The following is a 19,248-nucleotide window of genomic DNA, read 5'->3' on the forward strand; positions in this document are numbered from 1 at the left end:
CCCTTTCCCTTGGCAGTCACTTTACAGATCCCAAGAGTCAACAACTCTGGTCTTAGAAGTGGCCCACAAAGTGATTCAGTATTGTTGTGGAATATTACTTCATGTGTCAAGGTGTGTTACATTTGTTTATGCTGCCTTTGTTTAACGATGTAAGAATGTGTGTTTAATTATGTAAAGATGTGTTGCATTTGCTTCGCCTTGCCTGCCTAAGGCACCTGATTGGTCTAATGAAGAGCTGAGTGGTCATTATCAAGGTAGGAGAAAGGAAGGCAGGGTTGGCAGGCAGAGAGAATAAATAGGAGGAGAAATCTAGGCTTAAGAGGAATGAGAGAAGAGAGGAGAAGGAAATGAGAAGAAAGAGGGGGACCACACCCAGGGCCAGCCAGCCTGGCAGCTGCCAGCCAAACATAAGAAGCAACAAAAGTAAGATATACAGAAAAAAAAAAGTAAAAATCCTGAAGACAAAAGGTAGATAAAGAGAAACAGGTTAATTTAAATTAAAAGTTAAGTTGAAAGCCCAAACTAGGCTGATTATTTAAAAATAATAACAAGTCTCTGTGTCATGATTTGGGAACTGGTTGGTGGCCCCCCAAAATGAAAACCTGGTACACAGTATGGGCAGGAGCCTCAGGAAAAGGATAAACCTAGCTGTAAACAGAGACTGCTTTTTCATTTCCCAGCTGCCCAGACCTGAATAGTCACATAGAAACTATACTAATTACAACACTGCTTGGTCAATACCTTAGCTGTATTCCTAGCTAGCTCTTACATCTTAAATTAACCCATTTCTAGTAATCTGTGTATCACCATGAGGCTGTGACCTACTGGTAAGTTTCTGGCGTCTTTCTCCTCTGGCAGCTATGTGGCTTCTGCTTGACTCCGCCTTCTTTTCCCCTGCATCCAGTTTAGTTTTCCCCATCTAGCTCTATTCTGCCTGCCATAGGCCAAAGCAGCTTCTTTATTAACCAATGGTTAAAACCATTCACAGCATACAGAGGGGACTCCCACATCACCTAACCACACAGAAGGACAACCTAACTAACTAACACCAACCCACGATGGAGAAGACTGAGAACTACAGGTGATTTGGGCAAAGTTAACCACATGTTCTCCTTAGCATTATCTGAATATCCTGTTCAGTGCTCCCTCCCTCCCTCCCTCCCTCCCTTCCTCCCTCCCTCCCTCCCATCCTTCTTCTCTTCTATCCTTCCTCCCTTCCTCCTTTCTTTTTTCTTCCATTCATTCATTCATTCATTCATTCATTCATTCAGGCAATCCTCCTTCCTTTTATCCCTTTCAGGAGAGAATCTGTTGATGGAGTATTGAAGGACAAAGGCAACATCATGGATGTCATCATAAACTAGGGAGTCACATGAGAAGGCTTTGTGAAGCATGCAGCCAGCAGGAAAACTGGACAGCAGAATGTCATTTTTTCAGTTTAACGATCTAACTCCCAACTGGCCTTCTTGGTGGATTTTGGCTCTCCTTGGTGAATGTGTTCATGTTTTCTAGCGTATATATTTATTATGCCCAATATGATGTTTCGAAGCATGTATACAAGGTAGAAGAGCCTAAAGTGTAATTTTTTACATGTTTTCTTTAAAATTGGATAGGATGGACACCTTGTTTTATTTACAGATATCCCACTGTGGATGATGTAATGGAGGGATTAGGAAAAGAGGAGAGAAATTGCTTAGTGTGATGACAAGGGAGGTAATAGGATAACAGAGGAGGTCTGAGGAGAAATGCAACAGAGAATGGATCTGGAAAGGGGGAAACATGGAGAGGAAGCCACGGGACATAGCGAGGAAGGGCTCCTCAGCTGGGTTCCCAGAGCAGCCCAGGCAGCAGGAAGTCCAGTTCTCTACCAAATGCTCTGTGTTGTCTCTGCCTCCTATGTTGTGACTTTCTGCCTTAACTACCATCTACCACACAAAGAGACTTCCCTGATGAGGTCTGAGAGCTTCACTAATGTATCACTGTAAGAGATACACATTTAGAGGGCAGTTAGATACTGTGTTAACTTAGCAGAACAATAGCGGCAGGTTCACTCCTGGGGACTACGAACTCCCAAATCACGGGTTCTCAGCCAAATTTATGGCACCAGTTATGTGTGTTTTCCTGTGCAGCAATCCTTAAATCCAAATAGAGAGTGTTTGGTTACCCCCATGATATTTGGGCAGCTATTGTACCATGGTCATTATTGTAGTTCACAGATGGAGAAGACAGACAGTAGATAGGTCATGGTCCCTGCCTTACTCCCAGCAGCCCGTTAGCACCTCCCATACCATGAAAGCTAGCCAGCACAGAGGAACCTTTCTGGTCAGCACCAAGGTGTTTTCTCCATGTCCTATGACCAATGTTTGTGGTGTCTTCAGCAGAAGGTTCTTACCATCAAGTTTTGGTTGGCAAGCAAAAGCAGTAGCAATAGTTAGTGTTGCTCTAAGGATCTTCAGAATATCCTGACCAACAACTCAATTGGAAGGTGATGGAGGAAGGTCATTGGTTAAGTAATAAAGAAACTGCTTGGCCTCATAGGTTAAAACATAGGTGGGAGGAGTAAACAGAACAGAATGCTGGGAGGAAGAGGAAGTGAGCTCAGACTCGACAGCTCTGCTCTCTGGAGCAGAGGCCATGCTCCCCTCTCCCGGGCAGACACAATGAACCAAGCTGCCGGGTCAGACATGCTGAATCTTTCCTGGTAAGACTGGTGCTACACAGTTTATTAGAGACGGATTGATCGGGATATCAGAATTAGCCTGTAAGGGATAGAGTTAATGGGCCAAGCAGTGTTTAAAATAATACAGTGTCCATGTAATTATTTCGGAGCATAAGCTAGCAGGCGGCCGGGGTGCTGGGGACGCAGCCCTTCCACTCCTATTACAACAAAATGGCGCCCGACAGGGTAGCAGCAATTTCTCGGGTCTACTCTGCTTGCTAGAGGCAAGCAAGCGCTCTCATCTAAGAGAGGCTTCCTGACTCAGCTTTAGCTGCAAAATCCTGCAGCTCATTAAGAGGTCCTGCCATGAAACACTTAAATGGTATTGAAAAGCCAACTGAATGCTTGTTTGTTTTCAGCAGTAGCAGGAAAAAAGTTGTGCTGTTTTAAAATGCCAGTTTTATGGGTTGTCCTGCCAGGACAAACTCTGACTGTTTGAGGCAGGAGGTCAGCTACAGAAAGAGCATTTGAGTGTTGTAGCTTGTTTGCTGGCAAGGACCTTGAAACGCCATAGACTTGTAGCAATAAACATGGCTACAACCAGTACCTCAGCCACGAGGCTGGAAAGCTAAGGAATGGGCTGGATCCAGCTGCCAAAGCCACGGCTTTAATCCCACCCATATTGCTCAGTAATTTAAAGGCTCGTGTGGTCAGAAAAAGAGAGATATACAGTAAAGAGAGATTCAAAGACAAAGAAAATTTCTAAATGGTTTACTGTGTGTTAAAAATATATGCAGGCTGAAAGTTGAAGTTCTTAAGTAAAAAACAAAAAAAAAAGGAAGAGAGTTGTTGTGTGTGGTAGTACACACCTTTAATCCCAACACTTGGGAGGCAGAGGGAGATTGACCTCTGTGACTTCAAGGTGTCACACGCCCTTAATTCCAGTGCCTAGAAGGCAGAGACAAACAGATCTCTGTGAGTTCAAGGTGTAGTAGCATACACCTTTAATCCCAATGCCTGGGAAGCAGAGATAGGTGGATCTTTGAGAGTTCAAGGACAGCCTGGTCTACAGAGTTATTCCAGGTCAAAGATACAGAGAACCTGTCTCAAAAAGCAAAAAATAAAAGTAAAAATAAACAAAATAGAGGTTAAATAAAGCCGCACAAAGATGGAAAATACACAGAGAATTTTGATACTGTATGCTATTATGCTCTGTTTGAATTGTTTGAATGTTGAGAAAAGAGCAACAGCTGCTAAAAGATATTTGTTTATAAATGCTGCTGAACTAATCCAACATAGATATTTTGAAAATGCCTTGACTTCGAAATTTGGATCTAAGGACATGATGCTTTGGAAAGGAGTTTCTTATTTTGTTTTCACAGAGGGTGAGAGTCTGTAGATTGTTTCTATTTCAATATGGTATGATGAACCACGCCCTCCTGAAGGGTTGCTGTGAACACCTTCAGAAAATTGCTTCACTCAACTGCCAATTGAGATGAAACTAGCACACAGGTTATACCATGAAAGACCTAATTAATGATGCCCCCATTCAGCAGGAAGCAGTTTGGAGAGAAAAAACTGTGCCCATGTTCCCAAATATGGTCTATAAACGTTCTTTTACATTTAAAGGGGGATATGATATAGGTATGAGTAATTTGCATTAGTATAGATTTTGCTTTATTGATAGAGATTTAAGGTCAATTTTGTTATATGTATATGTATTTCTGATCTTTATTAAGGTATTGTGATTGTGTAGTTCACTTAAAAATGTAATGTATATTGGTTGTTAATGGATAATCAATAATAGTCAAGCTTGTAGTCATGTTAGTTAAGATTTTCTAGATGTACATAGATATATTTTAGATAGGCATTCTTCATATTTTTTAAAGATTATAAAATATGGCATTTTAAATGTTTTAACAACTTAAGGCTTTTCATGACAATGAGACACTCTGCTCCTGGCAGCACCAATCTACTTCAAGAAGAAGATGGGCATCGAAGAGAATCCTTATGAAGTTGGATAGCCATTTGGGCAAGAAACTGCTCTTGCCTGGACTATTGCATAAACTGGACACAGAGAACCCGCAGAGAGAGGACTACTGAACTTGCCTAAAGGTGAGATGGTCTTTCGGGGTTCCTAATTCATGAAGGAGTCTGCAAGACATTCTGCAGGACACAGCAGATAGTGACTGAACTGCCTTTGAAATTTCCTGCTTCATGGAAATGTCTCTGGATACTATGGGCCTGTAGGCCGAAGATGGATGCCCCAACGGTACAGAGAAACTTTGGGTGACTGTCAAGGTAGCGAGATGTCTCTGTCATTTCTAGAGTTTGAAAGTTGCTTATTTCTTGTTTAATTAGGTAATATTATATTCTTCTGGAGTTTTTGATGGAGTTAAAGAATATATAGCTAGTTTTAGTTTTCCTTAGTTATGATAAAAGATAAAGTAGATGTAAATATTGTAACTGTCATTCTTGCTTTATAACTGTTTTGTTATATGTAATTTTGCTATGTTAAAGTTAAAGCCTTTCCTTTTTGTTTGAACAGCAAAAGGGGAAATGATAGAGGAAGGTCATTGGTTAAGTAATAAAGAAACTGCTTGGTCTCATAGGTTAAAACATAGGTGGGAGGAGTAAACAGAACAGAATGCTGGGAGGAAGAGGAAGTGAGCTCAGAGACGCCATGCTCCCCTCTCCTGGGCAGATGCGATAGCTCTGCTCTCTGAGGCAGATGCAATGAACTCCGACCCAGGATGGATGTAGGCTAGAATCTTTCCCGGTAAGACTGATGCTACACAGATTATTAGAGATGGGTTGATCGGGATATGAGAATTAGCCTGTAAGGGCTAGAGTCAATTTGCCAAGCAGTGTTTAAAAGAATACAGTTTGTGTGTTGTTATTTCTGGTGTAAAGCTAGCCGTGCAGGAGCCAGGTAGGACGAAAGCAGGCCAGCAGCCCCTACTACAGGAAGGTGTCCCACACCCGGCATTGGACTTTGTATGTGGCAAAGAATAGATCCGGAAGGAGTATTATCCCCTGTGTAGTGTAATGCTAATCAAATTCACATATATATGGAACTTACAAAAATATAGCAGGTTTTCACATGGCTTTTCAAACATTCTTAGCTGCCTTCTGTCTTATTCATTGAGGCAAGATCTCTCAGCAGACCCAGACTCACTAACCAGCTTGGATTGCACACCTACCCAGCATTTATATAGGTTTTAGACATCCAAGCCCTGGTTCTCTTTCTGGCACAGTAAACATTTCAATCGCTGAGCCTCATCTCCAGGCCCCAACCTACAACAAACTTCAAGAACTAGACATAGGAGCTGAAAAGATCCAAACATGAAGAAGTAAAAAGAGATGAGAAAGGTAGCTATCTGATGGGGCTCAATACTTTACATCCACATAATGAAACTCTGTGCCATACCCCATAAATACACATGGTCATTACAATGGATCACAGCAAAAATACAATCAAAAATGAAAATCCATCACCCAAGCTAGTTCCCAAAGCTGGTTGGAGCCTGTGATATAGAGATCCGTGCATTTGTCAAAATTCCGAAGAAACAAAAATTTTGGCCTCAGAAGGTTTCAAGGCAGTGACCTTGTTATTGTTCCTAGGGTAAGCTATTTTAATATTTCTCAGTATGTCAGTGCTTGAGAGCTTTCTTCTAATCCCACGTGTAAAATCTATCTGAAAAGGCCTCCTAGAAACCCAAAGAACACAGCAACAAAAGAACTCAGAGGCAAGGGGACATTTAAACAGCCTCTTGAATAGCTGAGTTCCAGGGGGCCACAGCAGCGAATGCGCCAAGTCATGTGCAACCAATCCTGAAATGTTCCTTGCAGGAGGTGAGTTTCGAGTCACATTTTAAAGGCAGTAAGCGCCATTCACTAAAGCTTGGCCAGGAAACTAGGTAAAGAAAAGATCTAGTCAAAAACATGAATCTTAAAGCAAGACAGATCCAGCTTTTTCTTCTGCCCTGGGGAAAGAAATTACCTCTGAGATGGTGAGGGGCAAGGAGAAGGGTGTAAGGTCAGGTGGGGAGACGTGGGTGGAGAGTTGCCCTAGGGTGCTGCCTCTTTTTCCTGGGTTGTGTCCTGAAGCAGGATTGGAAGGAGAGGTTATTCCCTGAGCAGAGGGTCATAGTTACCAGAGACAGACTGGCTGCAGAAATCTGGAGTCTCTTAGGTGAGCAGAGACAGTTGCTGGGATGGCTCAGGGAGAGAGCTGGGCAAATGGCAGAGACAATGAAAATGTGTGATGTGTACCTGAAGCATCACCAAGGATTTAATCCTTCCAGATTTACCAAGGTAATTACAGGGAAAACCAAGATGTCAGCAAGATGACGCCAAACCTGATGATCTAGTGAGTTCTATTCCCTGGACCCATGTGTTAGAAGGAGAGAACTGATTCCTATGAGTTGTCCACTGACCTCCACACATGTGCCTTGGCACGTGCCTCCCCCCACCACACACACACGTTCATGTTCCCACGCTTGCTTGAACGCACACAGAGAATCAGCCCTGTGGTATTCAGTTATAACAACAAAAATCAAATTATTCCCATTCTTATTTAATTGGCCAAAACAAATCAAATAGCTGTTCCCACCTTGAGATCTACCAAGGAAGAGGAGCTCAGATACTTGGTAAACATAGCAAAGCATACTAAAGCCCGATACTTGTATCTATTCACAGACTTCACACATCTGAGACACTTTCTGGTTATCTCATTTTGGTTTAATTTCTTTAATTTTCATTTTATTTCTTCCCTCCCTCCCTTCCTCTACTCTTTCTTTCTTCTCTTATATACTATATCCCAATTGTATTCACCACCTCCACTTATCCCAGTCTCTCCCTCTTCCCTCCTCCCTCATACTATCTCCCCCCCCCCCCGCCCCCACCCATCCATGCCTCTTCTTTTTCACTTAAGAAAAGAGCCGGCCTCCCTAGGGATATCAACCCAACATGGCATAACAAGTTACAATAAGACTAGGCACCTTCCCTCATATCAAGGCTGGATGAAGTAACCCAGTAGGAAGGAAAGGGTCCCAAGAGTAGGCAAAAGTGTCAGAGACAAATTCCACTCCCACTGTTAGGAGACCCACAAAACACCGAGCTATATAACCATAACATATATGCAGAGAACTTAGTTCAGACACACATGGGTTCCCTGATCGCCCAGTCCCTGTGAGCCCTTATGAGCCCTGCTTAGTTTATTCTGTGGCCCATGTTCTTATGTCCTTGGTCCTTCTGGCTCCTAAAATCCCCATCCTCCTATTCCACAGGGTTTGCTGAGCTCCTCCTAATGTTTGGCTCTGGGTCTCTGAGTGGGCTGTTCAGGGCTCTCTCTTGCCCTCCCTGTAGTTCCTGGTAGGTTATTTGGGCAGTGAGTAGGTATCTCTTTCCTTTCTGGTTATGTGCTCCGAGATCAATGAGATAGCATGCCCTTTGTGGATTAAAACATAAGATTGCATCTGTGACACACAATATGAGAGCTGCTCATCTCGCTGTCAGAAACAAACCAAGCAGGGGCTGGGGAGATGGCTCAGCAAAGTGCTTGCTGTGCAAGCATGGGACCTGAGTTCAAATCCCTTTGACCCATGGAAAGCCAGACATACTAGTGTAGATCTGTAATTCCTGGGCTCCTAAGGAGAAGTGGGAAGCAGAGCTAAGGGAGTTCCACAGCTAATGGGCCAGTCAGCCGTGTAAACGTGATGATGAACAGCAAGAAACCGCGCTTCAAAACAAAGTAGGAGGAAGCCATAGACACTCAAAGTTGTCCCCCTGATGACGGCATGTATAGCGTGGTACGTATGTGCCTTCATTCACATGCAGAAATATCCACACACGTGTACAAAGATTTTAAAAACAAAAACAAGGTGGATGGTTTCTGAAGAACAGCAGCCCAGGTTGACCTCTGGCCTCCCCTTGCATGCACTGTGATAGTTTGAATAAGAATGGCCTCCATAGGCTCATATATTTGAGTGCGTGGTCCCCAGTTAGTGGAACTATTGGGGAAGGATTAGGAGGTGTGGCTTTGTTGGAGGAGGTGTGTCACTGGGGGTGGGCTTTGAGATTTCAAAAGTCCATGCCAGGCCCAGTGTCTGTCTCTCCCTTGGCCTACAACTTGTGGATCCGATGTGAGCTCTCAGCTATTTCTCCAGCATCATGCCTGCCTGTTCTCTGCCATACTTCCCATTATGACTGTCATAGACTGACTTTCTGAAACTGTAAGTGAGCCCCCAATCAAAAGTTTTCTTTATAAGTTGACTTGGATATGGTGTTCCATCACAGGAAAAAACAGTGATTAACATGTGAACACACATACAGTAGTAGAACAACAACTTAGACATGAACATACACATGCACCACGCACCTCTAACTAAGCATTGTTGCCGGCACTTGAGATATTGTGTTGGACAATATCCCTTCTTGGGCCATGATGAAAGCTGCCAGAGACGCTACTGGCAGATGCCTTTTGATTGTCTGAACTTTGGGGAACCCTCTGAGCTGCAGAGAACTATATCCTTCCAAGTTATGTCCCCTCTAGACAGCCTCCCTCCTCCAGTGGCATATCTATAAAGGATACAATGACAGCCTGTATTCATGGATGTGGGACAATTACATAGAGGCCCCATTTTCAGATGTACCACCCAGGACATTGATGCTTCCAGTGGATTGTTTGATTGATTGAGTAGTCCCAGGGATCAAGTTCGGGGCCTTGCACATGTTGGGCACCTTTAATAAAGAGACCAAATAGGGCTTTCTGAGGTTCAGAGAAAGGTACCGCTAAATCAGGATTTTACAAAAAGCTCGGTGTATGACTTGAGCAACCAAAATCTACACACAGCTTTCTTGCTGGGGATATGGACCGGGAAAGCTGACTGTTCAGAGGAGCGGGAGTGAATAGCGTAGGAGGAATATCAGCACTGGGGCCTGACCAGCAGCCTCTGCTCCAAAGCGTGACACTGTAATTCAAACTGCTATGAAAATCAGCGGCCAGATGCGCGAATCCTCTGAGGGATCAGGCCAAACCACTGGTGTAACAATTACCCCTTGAACTCTCCTGGCCTCCCCTACATGTTCTCCTGTAACCTCACCTCATGGGTGCTCATGCAGGCAGCAGGGTGCTCCACACGTCATCTTGTCTCTCTCTCTCACACACACACACACACACACACACACACACACACACACACACAAGGGCCTCTCATCATTGAGTTATCCAGCACAGCTGGAGAAGGCTGCGCGTCCTTCCACGGTCAGCTCTGTGGCTCCAAACAATTTGCTATATGTCTGATACTGGGGAGAAACTGTATTCAGCTGCCAGTACAGAGACCCAGTAAAAATTACTTAAGCAAGATAAAGATTTGTTTATCTCCCAAATAAGAGAAACCAGATGTAAGAACAGAAAGATAGAAGGAGCTTGGGTCCAAACAACTACAAACCCACCATAAAAATCCCGGAGTCTTCACATCTGGCGAGGAGGAGGCACGAGAAAGGAAAGGGGGAAATGCCCAGAGTGTTTTTAACCTTTTAGGGATCTTTCCCATAAACCTTAGCAACAACTCAGGCTCCAGTTTCACTGGCCTTACCTAGGTTAAGTGCCTCCCCGCCACTCAGCTCCTATAGGTACATCACAACTTGTAGTTAAATTGTTGGTCAATTTTTATATTTTTATGACTGCATAATGTTATAGGTTATATATAAAATGTCCCCAAAGGCTCATGTGTTAAAGGCTTTGTCCCTAATTGGTGGCTCTGTTAAGGAATGATTCGATCAAATGGGTGCTCCTGGATTAAGGCACTGGAATTTTATCTTGCTGAAAGTTTCCTGAAGATTTCTTCTGGACTAACAAGCAAAGAGGTGATGCTCTAGGTACCAGAGATGCGGAAATAGATGAAACACAAACCCTTTCTGAGGTGTTTCTCAGAGTGATGGGACAGACATGAAGAAAGATTTGTGCAATCCCCAATGAGCTTCCATTCTATAGAGTGCTTACTGAGTCCTTGAAGCGTGGAGCATTTCGTGGGAGCAGTGAAATCTACGGGGCCTAAAAAGAAAGGCTTCCTAGAATGCAAACACCATCTTGAAATAAGAGTGCTCAGGGAAGGCATGGTGGCAGGGAGTTCCATGACTGGAATTACATCTCTTGGACAGTGAGGTAGGACCCACGGTAACCACGCCCTTGGTTGGATCACTTCTCTGTGGGTAGAGAGAACACGCATGGAGCTGGCACGTGGGAGTCTTACCAACTCGGGGCAGCATGAGTTTGAAAGTAGCCAATCCCAATAAAGATGCCTCAGCTTCCAACCAGTTCCCACCACGAGATCTGTAGAAAGGTCACTGGGCAGAGCCACACGGGGGTATTCTTTCCTAAAAGTCCTTTCTACTCTTGGGGTTCTTTCTCACTTTTTCTTTCTGTGTTCACTCTGCTTACTCCTTGACCCCCTTTCCTTATTCTTTATGGCTATAAAGTAACGAATTAAAAAAAAATCACTGACTCTGGGTGACCGCCAATCATCTGGTACCTAGCTCCCCAAGAGATGAGAAAAGCTCAATGCTGTCAGAAAAACAAACAACAAAAAAACCCCAACAGAACCAAAACCAAACCAAAGCAAAACAAAACAACAACAATAACAACAACAAAAACCTTCATCATTATGGTCCAAGGATAGAAGAACGATACTTTCTGAGTTCCAGATAACCTGTTATGATCACAGAAGCATGTCTCATTACAAGTTTGTGGCCTGAACTGGTCTATATATGTGAATCACATGCTTATAAATCCTCAAAGTATTGTACAGAAAATAAAGGTCTCTCCCATTTTGCTTGTAGGGTTTCAGTTTCAACTCAGAGAGAAGACTGGAATATAGGCAAGTGCCCATCCCTCAGTAACACAGGCCTTAAGTCTTCTTAAGAAAGAACTTCATGAGAATATGAAAAGGACTAATTGGTTTAGGTATTCTAGATTGCAAAATCCTTGATTTCCGATTAGCTGCAAAATACTAGGATTTAAAACAATTTAAGCCAGACATTGTAGCACGCCCATCATGCCAGCACTTGAGAGGCAGGAGTTCCTGGTCATTGTGGGTACAGAGAAAAACTGAGGCCAGTCCAGATTATTTGAGACCCTGACTTAGGAAACAAACCCAAAACAATGTCAAATCTCTCTAGCGCTTCAAATCTCCCTTTCCTTGAAATTCTGACGTATTTCTTACTTAGATGCAGTTTTTGTCCCTTTAAAGTTACTAAAGGCAAAGACCCTCCATCCTTCCAGCTTCCCAGTTATTAGTTTATTTTATATTTGAAACATTCCTACATGGGACACAGGGGACTGGGGCAGACGTCACCTCACCTCATAGACCCTTCCTGGCTCCACATCACAGGGCTCCTGGGTATTTTTATGTTATTATTGGTTGAAACATATTTAAAATATTTTTCCTCCATAAATGCATGTGTAAATAGCTTCCTCGTCTCCCCACAATACCCACTCATAGGTAGGAAATAGTCACTGGGCAAATATTTTATGGAGGGTCTCACTACCTCAAAAAGAAAAATGTTTTGTTCTTTATGTTAGGACTCAGAAAAAACACTTCACACTGCTTCTCTTCTTGGGTTAGTTTTGCCCTTGTCAGTCAGGGTACATAGCTGATTTTTTATTATAATAGCTGATTAGGAAGGCAGAATCAGAGGAGAAAATAACCAATTAAATTGGTTAGCTAAACTGTGGGAAGGGATGTGTGGAGTGCAGGGTGAAGAAGCCACCTAAACTTAAAGCCCAATTAATAACTTTTGTCAGGAAATGTTGAAAGTTTTGGCCTCATTCATTGTTTTTCCAACTAATATTTAATAGGTATCTGGTTCAGTCCTGGACCTGCAGGGACAAGGGAAGAGGCAGAGGAAGGAGGGTGTCGCTCAGAGTCCCTTCTGTGTGAACCCTCAAGGCTGCACACAGTGACTAGGATCCAGGAGCCAGCAAAAACTATCACCACACATTACAGATGGAATCTCCACCCCCACAATCATTCCATCTCGAAGTAGGGAATTTCACCTTCACAAAAGTTACAGTGCACAAAGGAAGAAGGACAGAAATTTCCCTCCCACTTTGGCCGTTGCTAGGGGTAGCTAAGGGAGCTAGATGACTGACGAGGAGGCCAGGAGATGCTAAGCACATGGTCTAGAGCTTGTGGGCTGATAGGGAAGTGGGAGTGAGAATCTAGAAAAGCAAGTTAATTTATCTGGAGATTGGAGCTTTACAAAAGCTGGGCCCTGGCTACAGATTCAACCTACCTTCCTACGGTTTCCCTTCCCCTGAAAACCCCAGTGTAGTCCCTCTGAAGACTTGCTCCTCCCCACGGGCTCAGTCATTAAGAGCTCAGGAGGCAGAGGTAGGTGGATCCTTGAGAGTTTGAGGCCAGCCAGCCTGGTCTACATAGCAAGCTCCAGGTCAGCCAAGACTATACAGAGAGACCTGAATCAAGAAAAGAAAAGAAGGCCGGTCGGAGGTGGCGCACGCCTTTAATCCCAGCACTCGGGAGGCAGAGGCAGGCGGATCTCTGGGAGTTCGAGGCCAGCCTGGTCTACAAGAGCTAGTTCCGGGACGGGCACCAAAGCTACAGAGAAACCCTGTCTTGAAAAAAAAAAAAAAGAAAGAAAGAAAAGAAAGATGTGATGCTTCCGGATAGAAATGGTAACTTCCCCATCCACCCATTGCTAGTTCCTGCTCAAACTAATCATTCTGGAGTCATTTATCGATGTGCGTGTGTGTGCCCAGATCCATGCATTCATATACATGAATGCAACTATACAGCATTTGGGTCGACATATATATATATATTTACATACTTACTCATATATATATGACCTTGAGACAGTCACTAAATCAATTTATACCCCAGTTTCCTCATCCATAAAATGGAAATTATACCTACTTTGCAGGTCTGGGTGAGCGTGAAGGAAGTTAACTAGAATATGCTTAAAGCCATGCCAGCCAGAGGTAGCTTATATCGTGTAAATATTGGCTAGCGTTTACACAGCACCAACAGATTCTGTGCCTCTTCAGGGACACAGCCTTCTCAGATCAACAGCTATGGTTGACCCTCTGCCTCTCCTTTCTGCTGGCAATCCAGCCTTTTTCTCGTTTGCATGTTCAGCAACTCTTACTTGCAGTTAGAGGTTTTCCCAAGTAGAAAGCACTTTGCTTGGGAGAATGGCCCAGAACCTTCTCTGAAACTTGGCCATTCTCTGTCACACTCTCTGTGGCTCTTTGATACGGGGACCTTTCAGCACAGGCAGTTAGGAGTTTAGCTTGCCTGATCTGTGGGAACCCAGGAGCAGAGACCGGCTGTGATGTCTGCTTCCTTCATGTTTCTTACAATGCATCCCTGTAGGGGCCAGCAGAGCATCAGAGAACTGTGCCATGGAGCGGCCAGAGAGAATGCTTCCCAGCACTGCAGAGTAGTGGGAGAAGCTCCCTGTCCTTTCGCTGGTCTGCCACAAGCTCCCAACCTCTCCTCCTTGCATTTGATCAACTACCCTTCCTGTCAGCACCCTTTCTCCTGCCTACACACCCTGCCTTCGGATCCATCTGTCACCAGGCTGCAGCTGGGGCCTCTGGCCTGGGTCCCTTTTCCCTCACAGTACCGAATGTGTGTGTCCATTTCGCTTTCCCGTCCAGCAAGCCCTTTTGGTTTTGTGGTAGGAGAACAAGACAAGAGGAGAAAGGTATGGTGGTTAGCAGGTAGATGAAAGCGATGGTAGAGAAAGGACAGACAAGCAAGAGCCATGCATACGGGACAGAGCAGGAGTAAAATCTGAAACCTGTGAGTGAGCAAGAATGACCCATAAAAGTTGAGATTCTAATGACCCAGAGCCACCGGGCTTCTAAACCTTCTGGGCTCTGGCCTACATCCTAGGAGTGTCTTTCCCTTCCTTAATAAACTGTTTCTGCCACTATCCCTGCATCCTTGGTCCAGCACTGTCTTCCTGGACACAAGACCCTGGGAATTCCAGCTTGTGCCTCCTGCCTCTGATGGTTCCACATTCACTTTTATCTCTTCTTCCTGGCTTGTCTCGATCTGGTGGATGTGGCATTTCCCATTGTCTCCAAAAGTCAGCTGCCTAATGAACATGCTTAGTCTCCCTATACAAAGTTACCAAGGAAAACTTTGCTGGCTGGCTGATTTACATTCTCCTCAAGGATTGGTGGCCCTCCAGCTGAGCAGCTAGTTCAGTGAGAGAGTGCTTGGCTAGCATGGGTATGAAGTATACAGTGATCCTCATCAGTACTGAGATCAAGAGGAAAACGGGCATGCCATAAATTAGCTGGGATCCAGTTGTGATCCTAGGGATACAACCACAGTTTCAGAACTCCTAACAGACACTGTAGATTACAGAACCATCCTGTTGGCGGTGTCCAATCAGCCACAAAGAGTGTCCTCCTTCTCCAGTGACTGACAGAACCAACACACTGCACTTCTGCCGTGGTTGAGCAGAGGTTGTCGGAGGTGCTTCCACCAGGGTGTTTTACCAGCCTATTGCTATCACTCTGGAGACAGCTTCATGGGTGTGCAGTTCTGTTCCAGCACAGGAAAGAGAATTATTTTCCATGCTGACCCTGACTTTGTAACTATGGACAAAAGTCTTCACAGATCTAAATCTCCCTCCAGGGAATGACAGTCACCACGGAAGGAAAGAAGGAAGGGATTTGCTCGCAGATGCAGTATTGTTAGCACTAGGGCTTGCTCTTGTTCACTGTCTCCCCTGCTACCCATTGACCACTCCCCCTCCCATCCTTCCTCTCCCCTCTTGCCCTGAGAGACACTGCAGTTGTGTGGGTGGGTGGTCGGACAAGTGGGTGGACAGACAGAGGGAAGAGGGAGTTTCCTCCTTGGGATTCTTGTAATTGGTATGTGGTTTACATTCCATTCATCTGCAAGACTGTGATATTAATCGGAAACAGCTTGAGCCCAGCTTGCCTGTAGTGTCAGAAGGATGCTGAACTCAGGCAAAGGTCTCTGCCTCCTTCCCTGCAGGTCAACTTCCTCTCCAAGTGTCTGTCGCCTTAAGTAACCAGCATGTGTGGTTCTCATCTGGATGAAAAGTACCATCACACAGTTAAAAACAAAAACAAACCCAAGCAGTGCAAAGAAATATCCAATGTGACTAAAACAATATCTCAGAAGTTAAGACCACAGTCTTTTCTTCCAGAGGACTTGGGTTTAATTCCCAGTACCTGCCTGGTGTTTACAACTGTAACTAACTCCAGTTTCAGGAGCTCCAACCCCTTTTGGTTTCCACTGGCACCAGACATACTTGCGGACAAAACACCATACAAATATACTATTAAATTAAATTAAAATAATAAATGTACAATAAGTTACTGGTGGCCCTCCCCAAAAGAAATACTGATAATTGTATGCTTGCAAAAAAAAGTTCAACTCTTCAACCACTGAAGATTATATGTACCTTCTATTTACATAAAAAGAATTAATCTACACCCACGGCTTGAGCCCTTTCTGATTTTACTTACTCCATATTAAAGATCATTTCAGTCCAGCACATGGACATTCTAGTTCATTCTACTGCATTGCATTGTGGATTAAGTTCTCATATATGGTCACTTTTTTAACTGGTGACTGTCGATTAAGCTCTGAAACGAATGCCACAGACTGGGTAGCTTTAAAAACAAGTTCAGCTTTCACAGTTCTGTAAGAAGGGAAGTATAAGACCAAGGTCCTGGCAGACACGGTTCTGTAAGAAGGAAAGAATAAGACCAAGGTCCTGTCAGATTGTCTAGCAAAGACCCACCTCCTGGTTCCCCTCTCTTGGAGATCCCTCACTTGTCTCTTTCTACAAGACTCTAATCCCTTCATGGAACAATCACCTTCCCCAAATCTCTTCTCCCAAAACCATCTTCGCAATGAAGAATAGGGATTGAACATGGGATAGAAACCATTCAGCTAATGCTGTAGTGTTTGGGAACGTTGTTCTTATGACATAATTTACCATCTTGAAATCAGAGCCATCACCTTCATGAGACCCTCACAAGATTTCCTCCTGGAAAGAATGCCTGACATACAGGTTCCTGATGTCCCTCCCTCCCCAGGATATGGGAGTAGCTCACAATTGCTGAGAGAATTGCTGAAAGAAGAGAAGGGACTCTTCTTTGGTGGTCCAGCTGCCTGTAAGTTACCCATAGTCCTGCAGGAAGCCCCTCACTCATGTTCTTCTATGTTGCCCCAACTACTCTCATTGGTTCACTATACCAGGCTTCCTTCCTTTTGGGCCACCAACCCATTCCCAAATCATGACACAGAGACTATTATTAGTTTTGAACGCTTAGGCACATTTCTGGCTAGCTCTTTTAACTTAACCTGTTTCTCTACTTTTTGCCTCAGGGCTTGTTACCCTCTTGTGTATATCTTACTTTTGCTGCTTCTTGTGTCTGCTGGCATCGGCCTGGCTTCCGGCCCCAGGCGTCTCCCATGTTCTCTTCTCCTTCTTCTCTCATTTTTCCTTCCTCTCTCAAGCCTAAATTTCTCCTTCTATTTATTCTCTCTCCCTGTCAGCCCCATCTATCCTCTCTCTGCCTAGCTAATGGCCATTCAACTTTTTATTAGACCAATCAGGTGCCTTAGGCAGGCAAGGTGAAACAGATGTAACACATCTTTACATGATTAAACACACATCCTTACATCGTTAAACAAATACAGCAAAACAAAAAACCACACTTGTACACAGTTAAAATAATATCCTGCAGCATAAACAAATGTAACATATCTCTGCCTAGTTAAAATAATATTCTACAACAGTTCACCAAGCTGCAATTGGATGGATATATTTTTGCTCTCTCCATCTGTCGTGAGTAGACACAGACTCCTCAGGAAAAGTCATACAACACTTGGTACCTGGACATGAGCATGAAGAATCAGAGACGGCTGGGAAGAAAGTTGCATGGCCCCTGTTATGTATAGTAAGACAGGCAGCAGAGGCTTAGTCACCAGAGGGTGGTCTATCTATGACCCCACTAAGGCCTGTCTTCCTCATATGGTTTATGGTAGTAGGCTTTCTCGCTGTGGCCATAGTCATTAGACACCTACTACTACAGGTACTAAGACGTGTAACTAAGGCTGAACTAGCTGAATGTTGACTATCCTAGGGGGAATCCCAGATGGTTGTCTTCTTTTAAAAGATATGAGGTGACCCCCTGGATGAATGGGAGTCCTCTGAGTGAGGACAGTGACAGTACTACGTGATCAAAAATGGATCAAGAGTTAGAGAAGACCCTGCAGTCTCTGAAAGTCGGACACATTGGATGGGATTGTTAGCAGGCAGCAGAAGTTTGTGATCTCTGCTAGGCATAGTGTGAGATGCAACTGAGTCTATGCTGCCTGTCAAAAGGAACCTGCCCACGGAAGGGGAGAGATTCCAGTGAGAAAAAGACATGTGGATGACATCCTCTCCATTAGCCTCTGATTTGTAAGGAAGAGGTAGAGGACACTGGATAACAAGGAGAGAATAATGTGCAAGTACAGAGGGGTTCACTAAAGTCACATCTTCAATGCAGAGAAAGGGAGAACCCACGACTCAGCACGCAAACAGGACCTCAGTCGAAGTCCAGAAAACCCGTAATTAGGGTGGACTGTACCACGAACTGCTCGAATTGGAAATAGCTTTTAACAAGAATTGAAAAAGGCTCTCAGAATCTGGCTCAGGAGGTACAGATGGAATCAGTCAAGAGTCACGGAAGCAGAGGGACCCAGTAATCCAATTCCTCATCTTTCCTTGAGACAAGCACTGCAGGACCCAAAGCACTGGGAGGGAAATCGACCCCCAATGGGCTGACTCATACAGGCCATTTGGGAAACTTAGCTATTTCCAGTTGAGGTCCCCCAGATTTCAGGAACTGGAAGACATTATTAAGAGAGCAGAACATAAAAGGGACAAAATTTGATTCCCAGTTCATGCTCATAGGACAATTTTTAGAAAAAGTTAATCCAGCAGAGCCCTCAGGACAGCAAAACTGTGTAGGGTGGCACAGGGGTCTACAGGCTTTGCTGTTCCTCACGGGGGCCATGATATTTCTGCGGTAGAAAAGGGTGTAGAGGGGCTGAATAACAGACCAGCAGGTTGGGCAAGGTGCAGCCACACAGACACAGTGGCACACACCCTTAATCCCAGCACTTAAGAGGTAGAGGCAGGCAGATCTGAGAGATAAGGGCTCTGTAGAGATCCTATCTCAAAAAAGTGGGGGGGGGGAACCTCAGCAAAACAGTGGGTAAATTGAGTTTATAGAGTGCTAAAGCCATCAAAAGGGAAAAGGAAAAGTTAAAAGCAGGAGCCTAAGGTGTAACTCACTTGTCCAGGGCTCGCCTAGTGTGAATGAGGCCCTGGGTTCAGTGGAGCCCTAGTGGGTAGAGGCTGGGTAATAGGAAGGAAGTTCAAGGTCATCCATCCCCTTGGAGGTGAGCGTAGCTCCACAGGGAGGACTGAAACGGACTCAGGCTGCAGATTTGCCTCTGCAAGAGCAGATGACGTCACTGCTCCAACTGCTCTAGCACTTCACACAGTCTTAGCCT

This window comes from Microtus oregoni, unplaced genomic scaffold, assembly GCF_018167655.1.
Source record: "Microtus oregoni isolate MIOR12 unplaced genomic scaffold, Mior012 000011F_ref0000422, whole genome shotgun sequence".
In the NCBI taxonomy this organism is placed as follows: Eukaryota; Metazoa; Chordata; class Mammalia; order Rodentia; family Cricetidae; genus Microtus; species Microtus oregoni.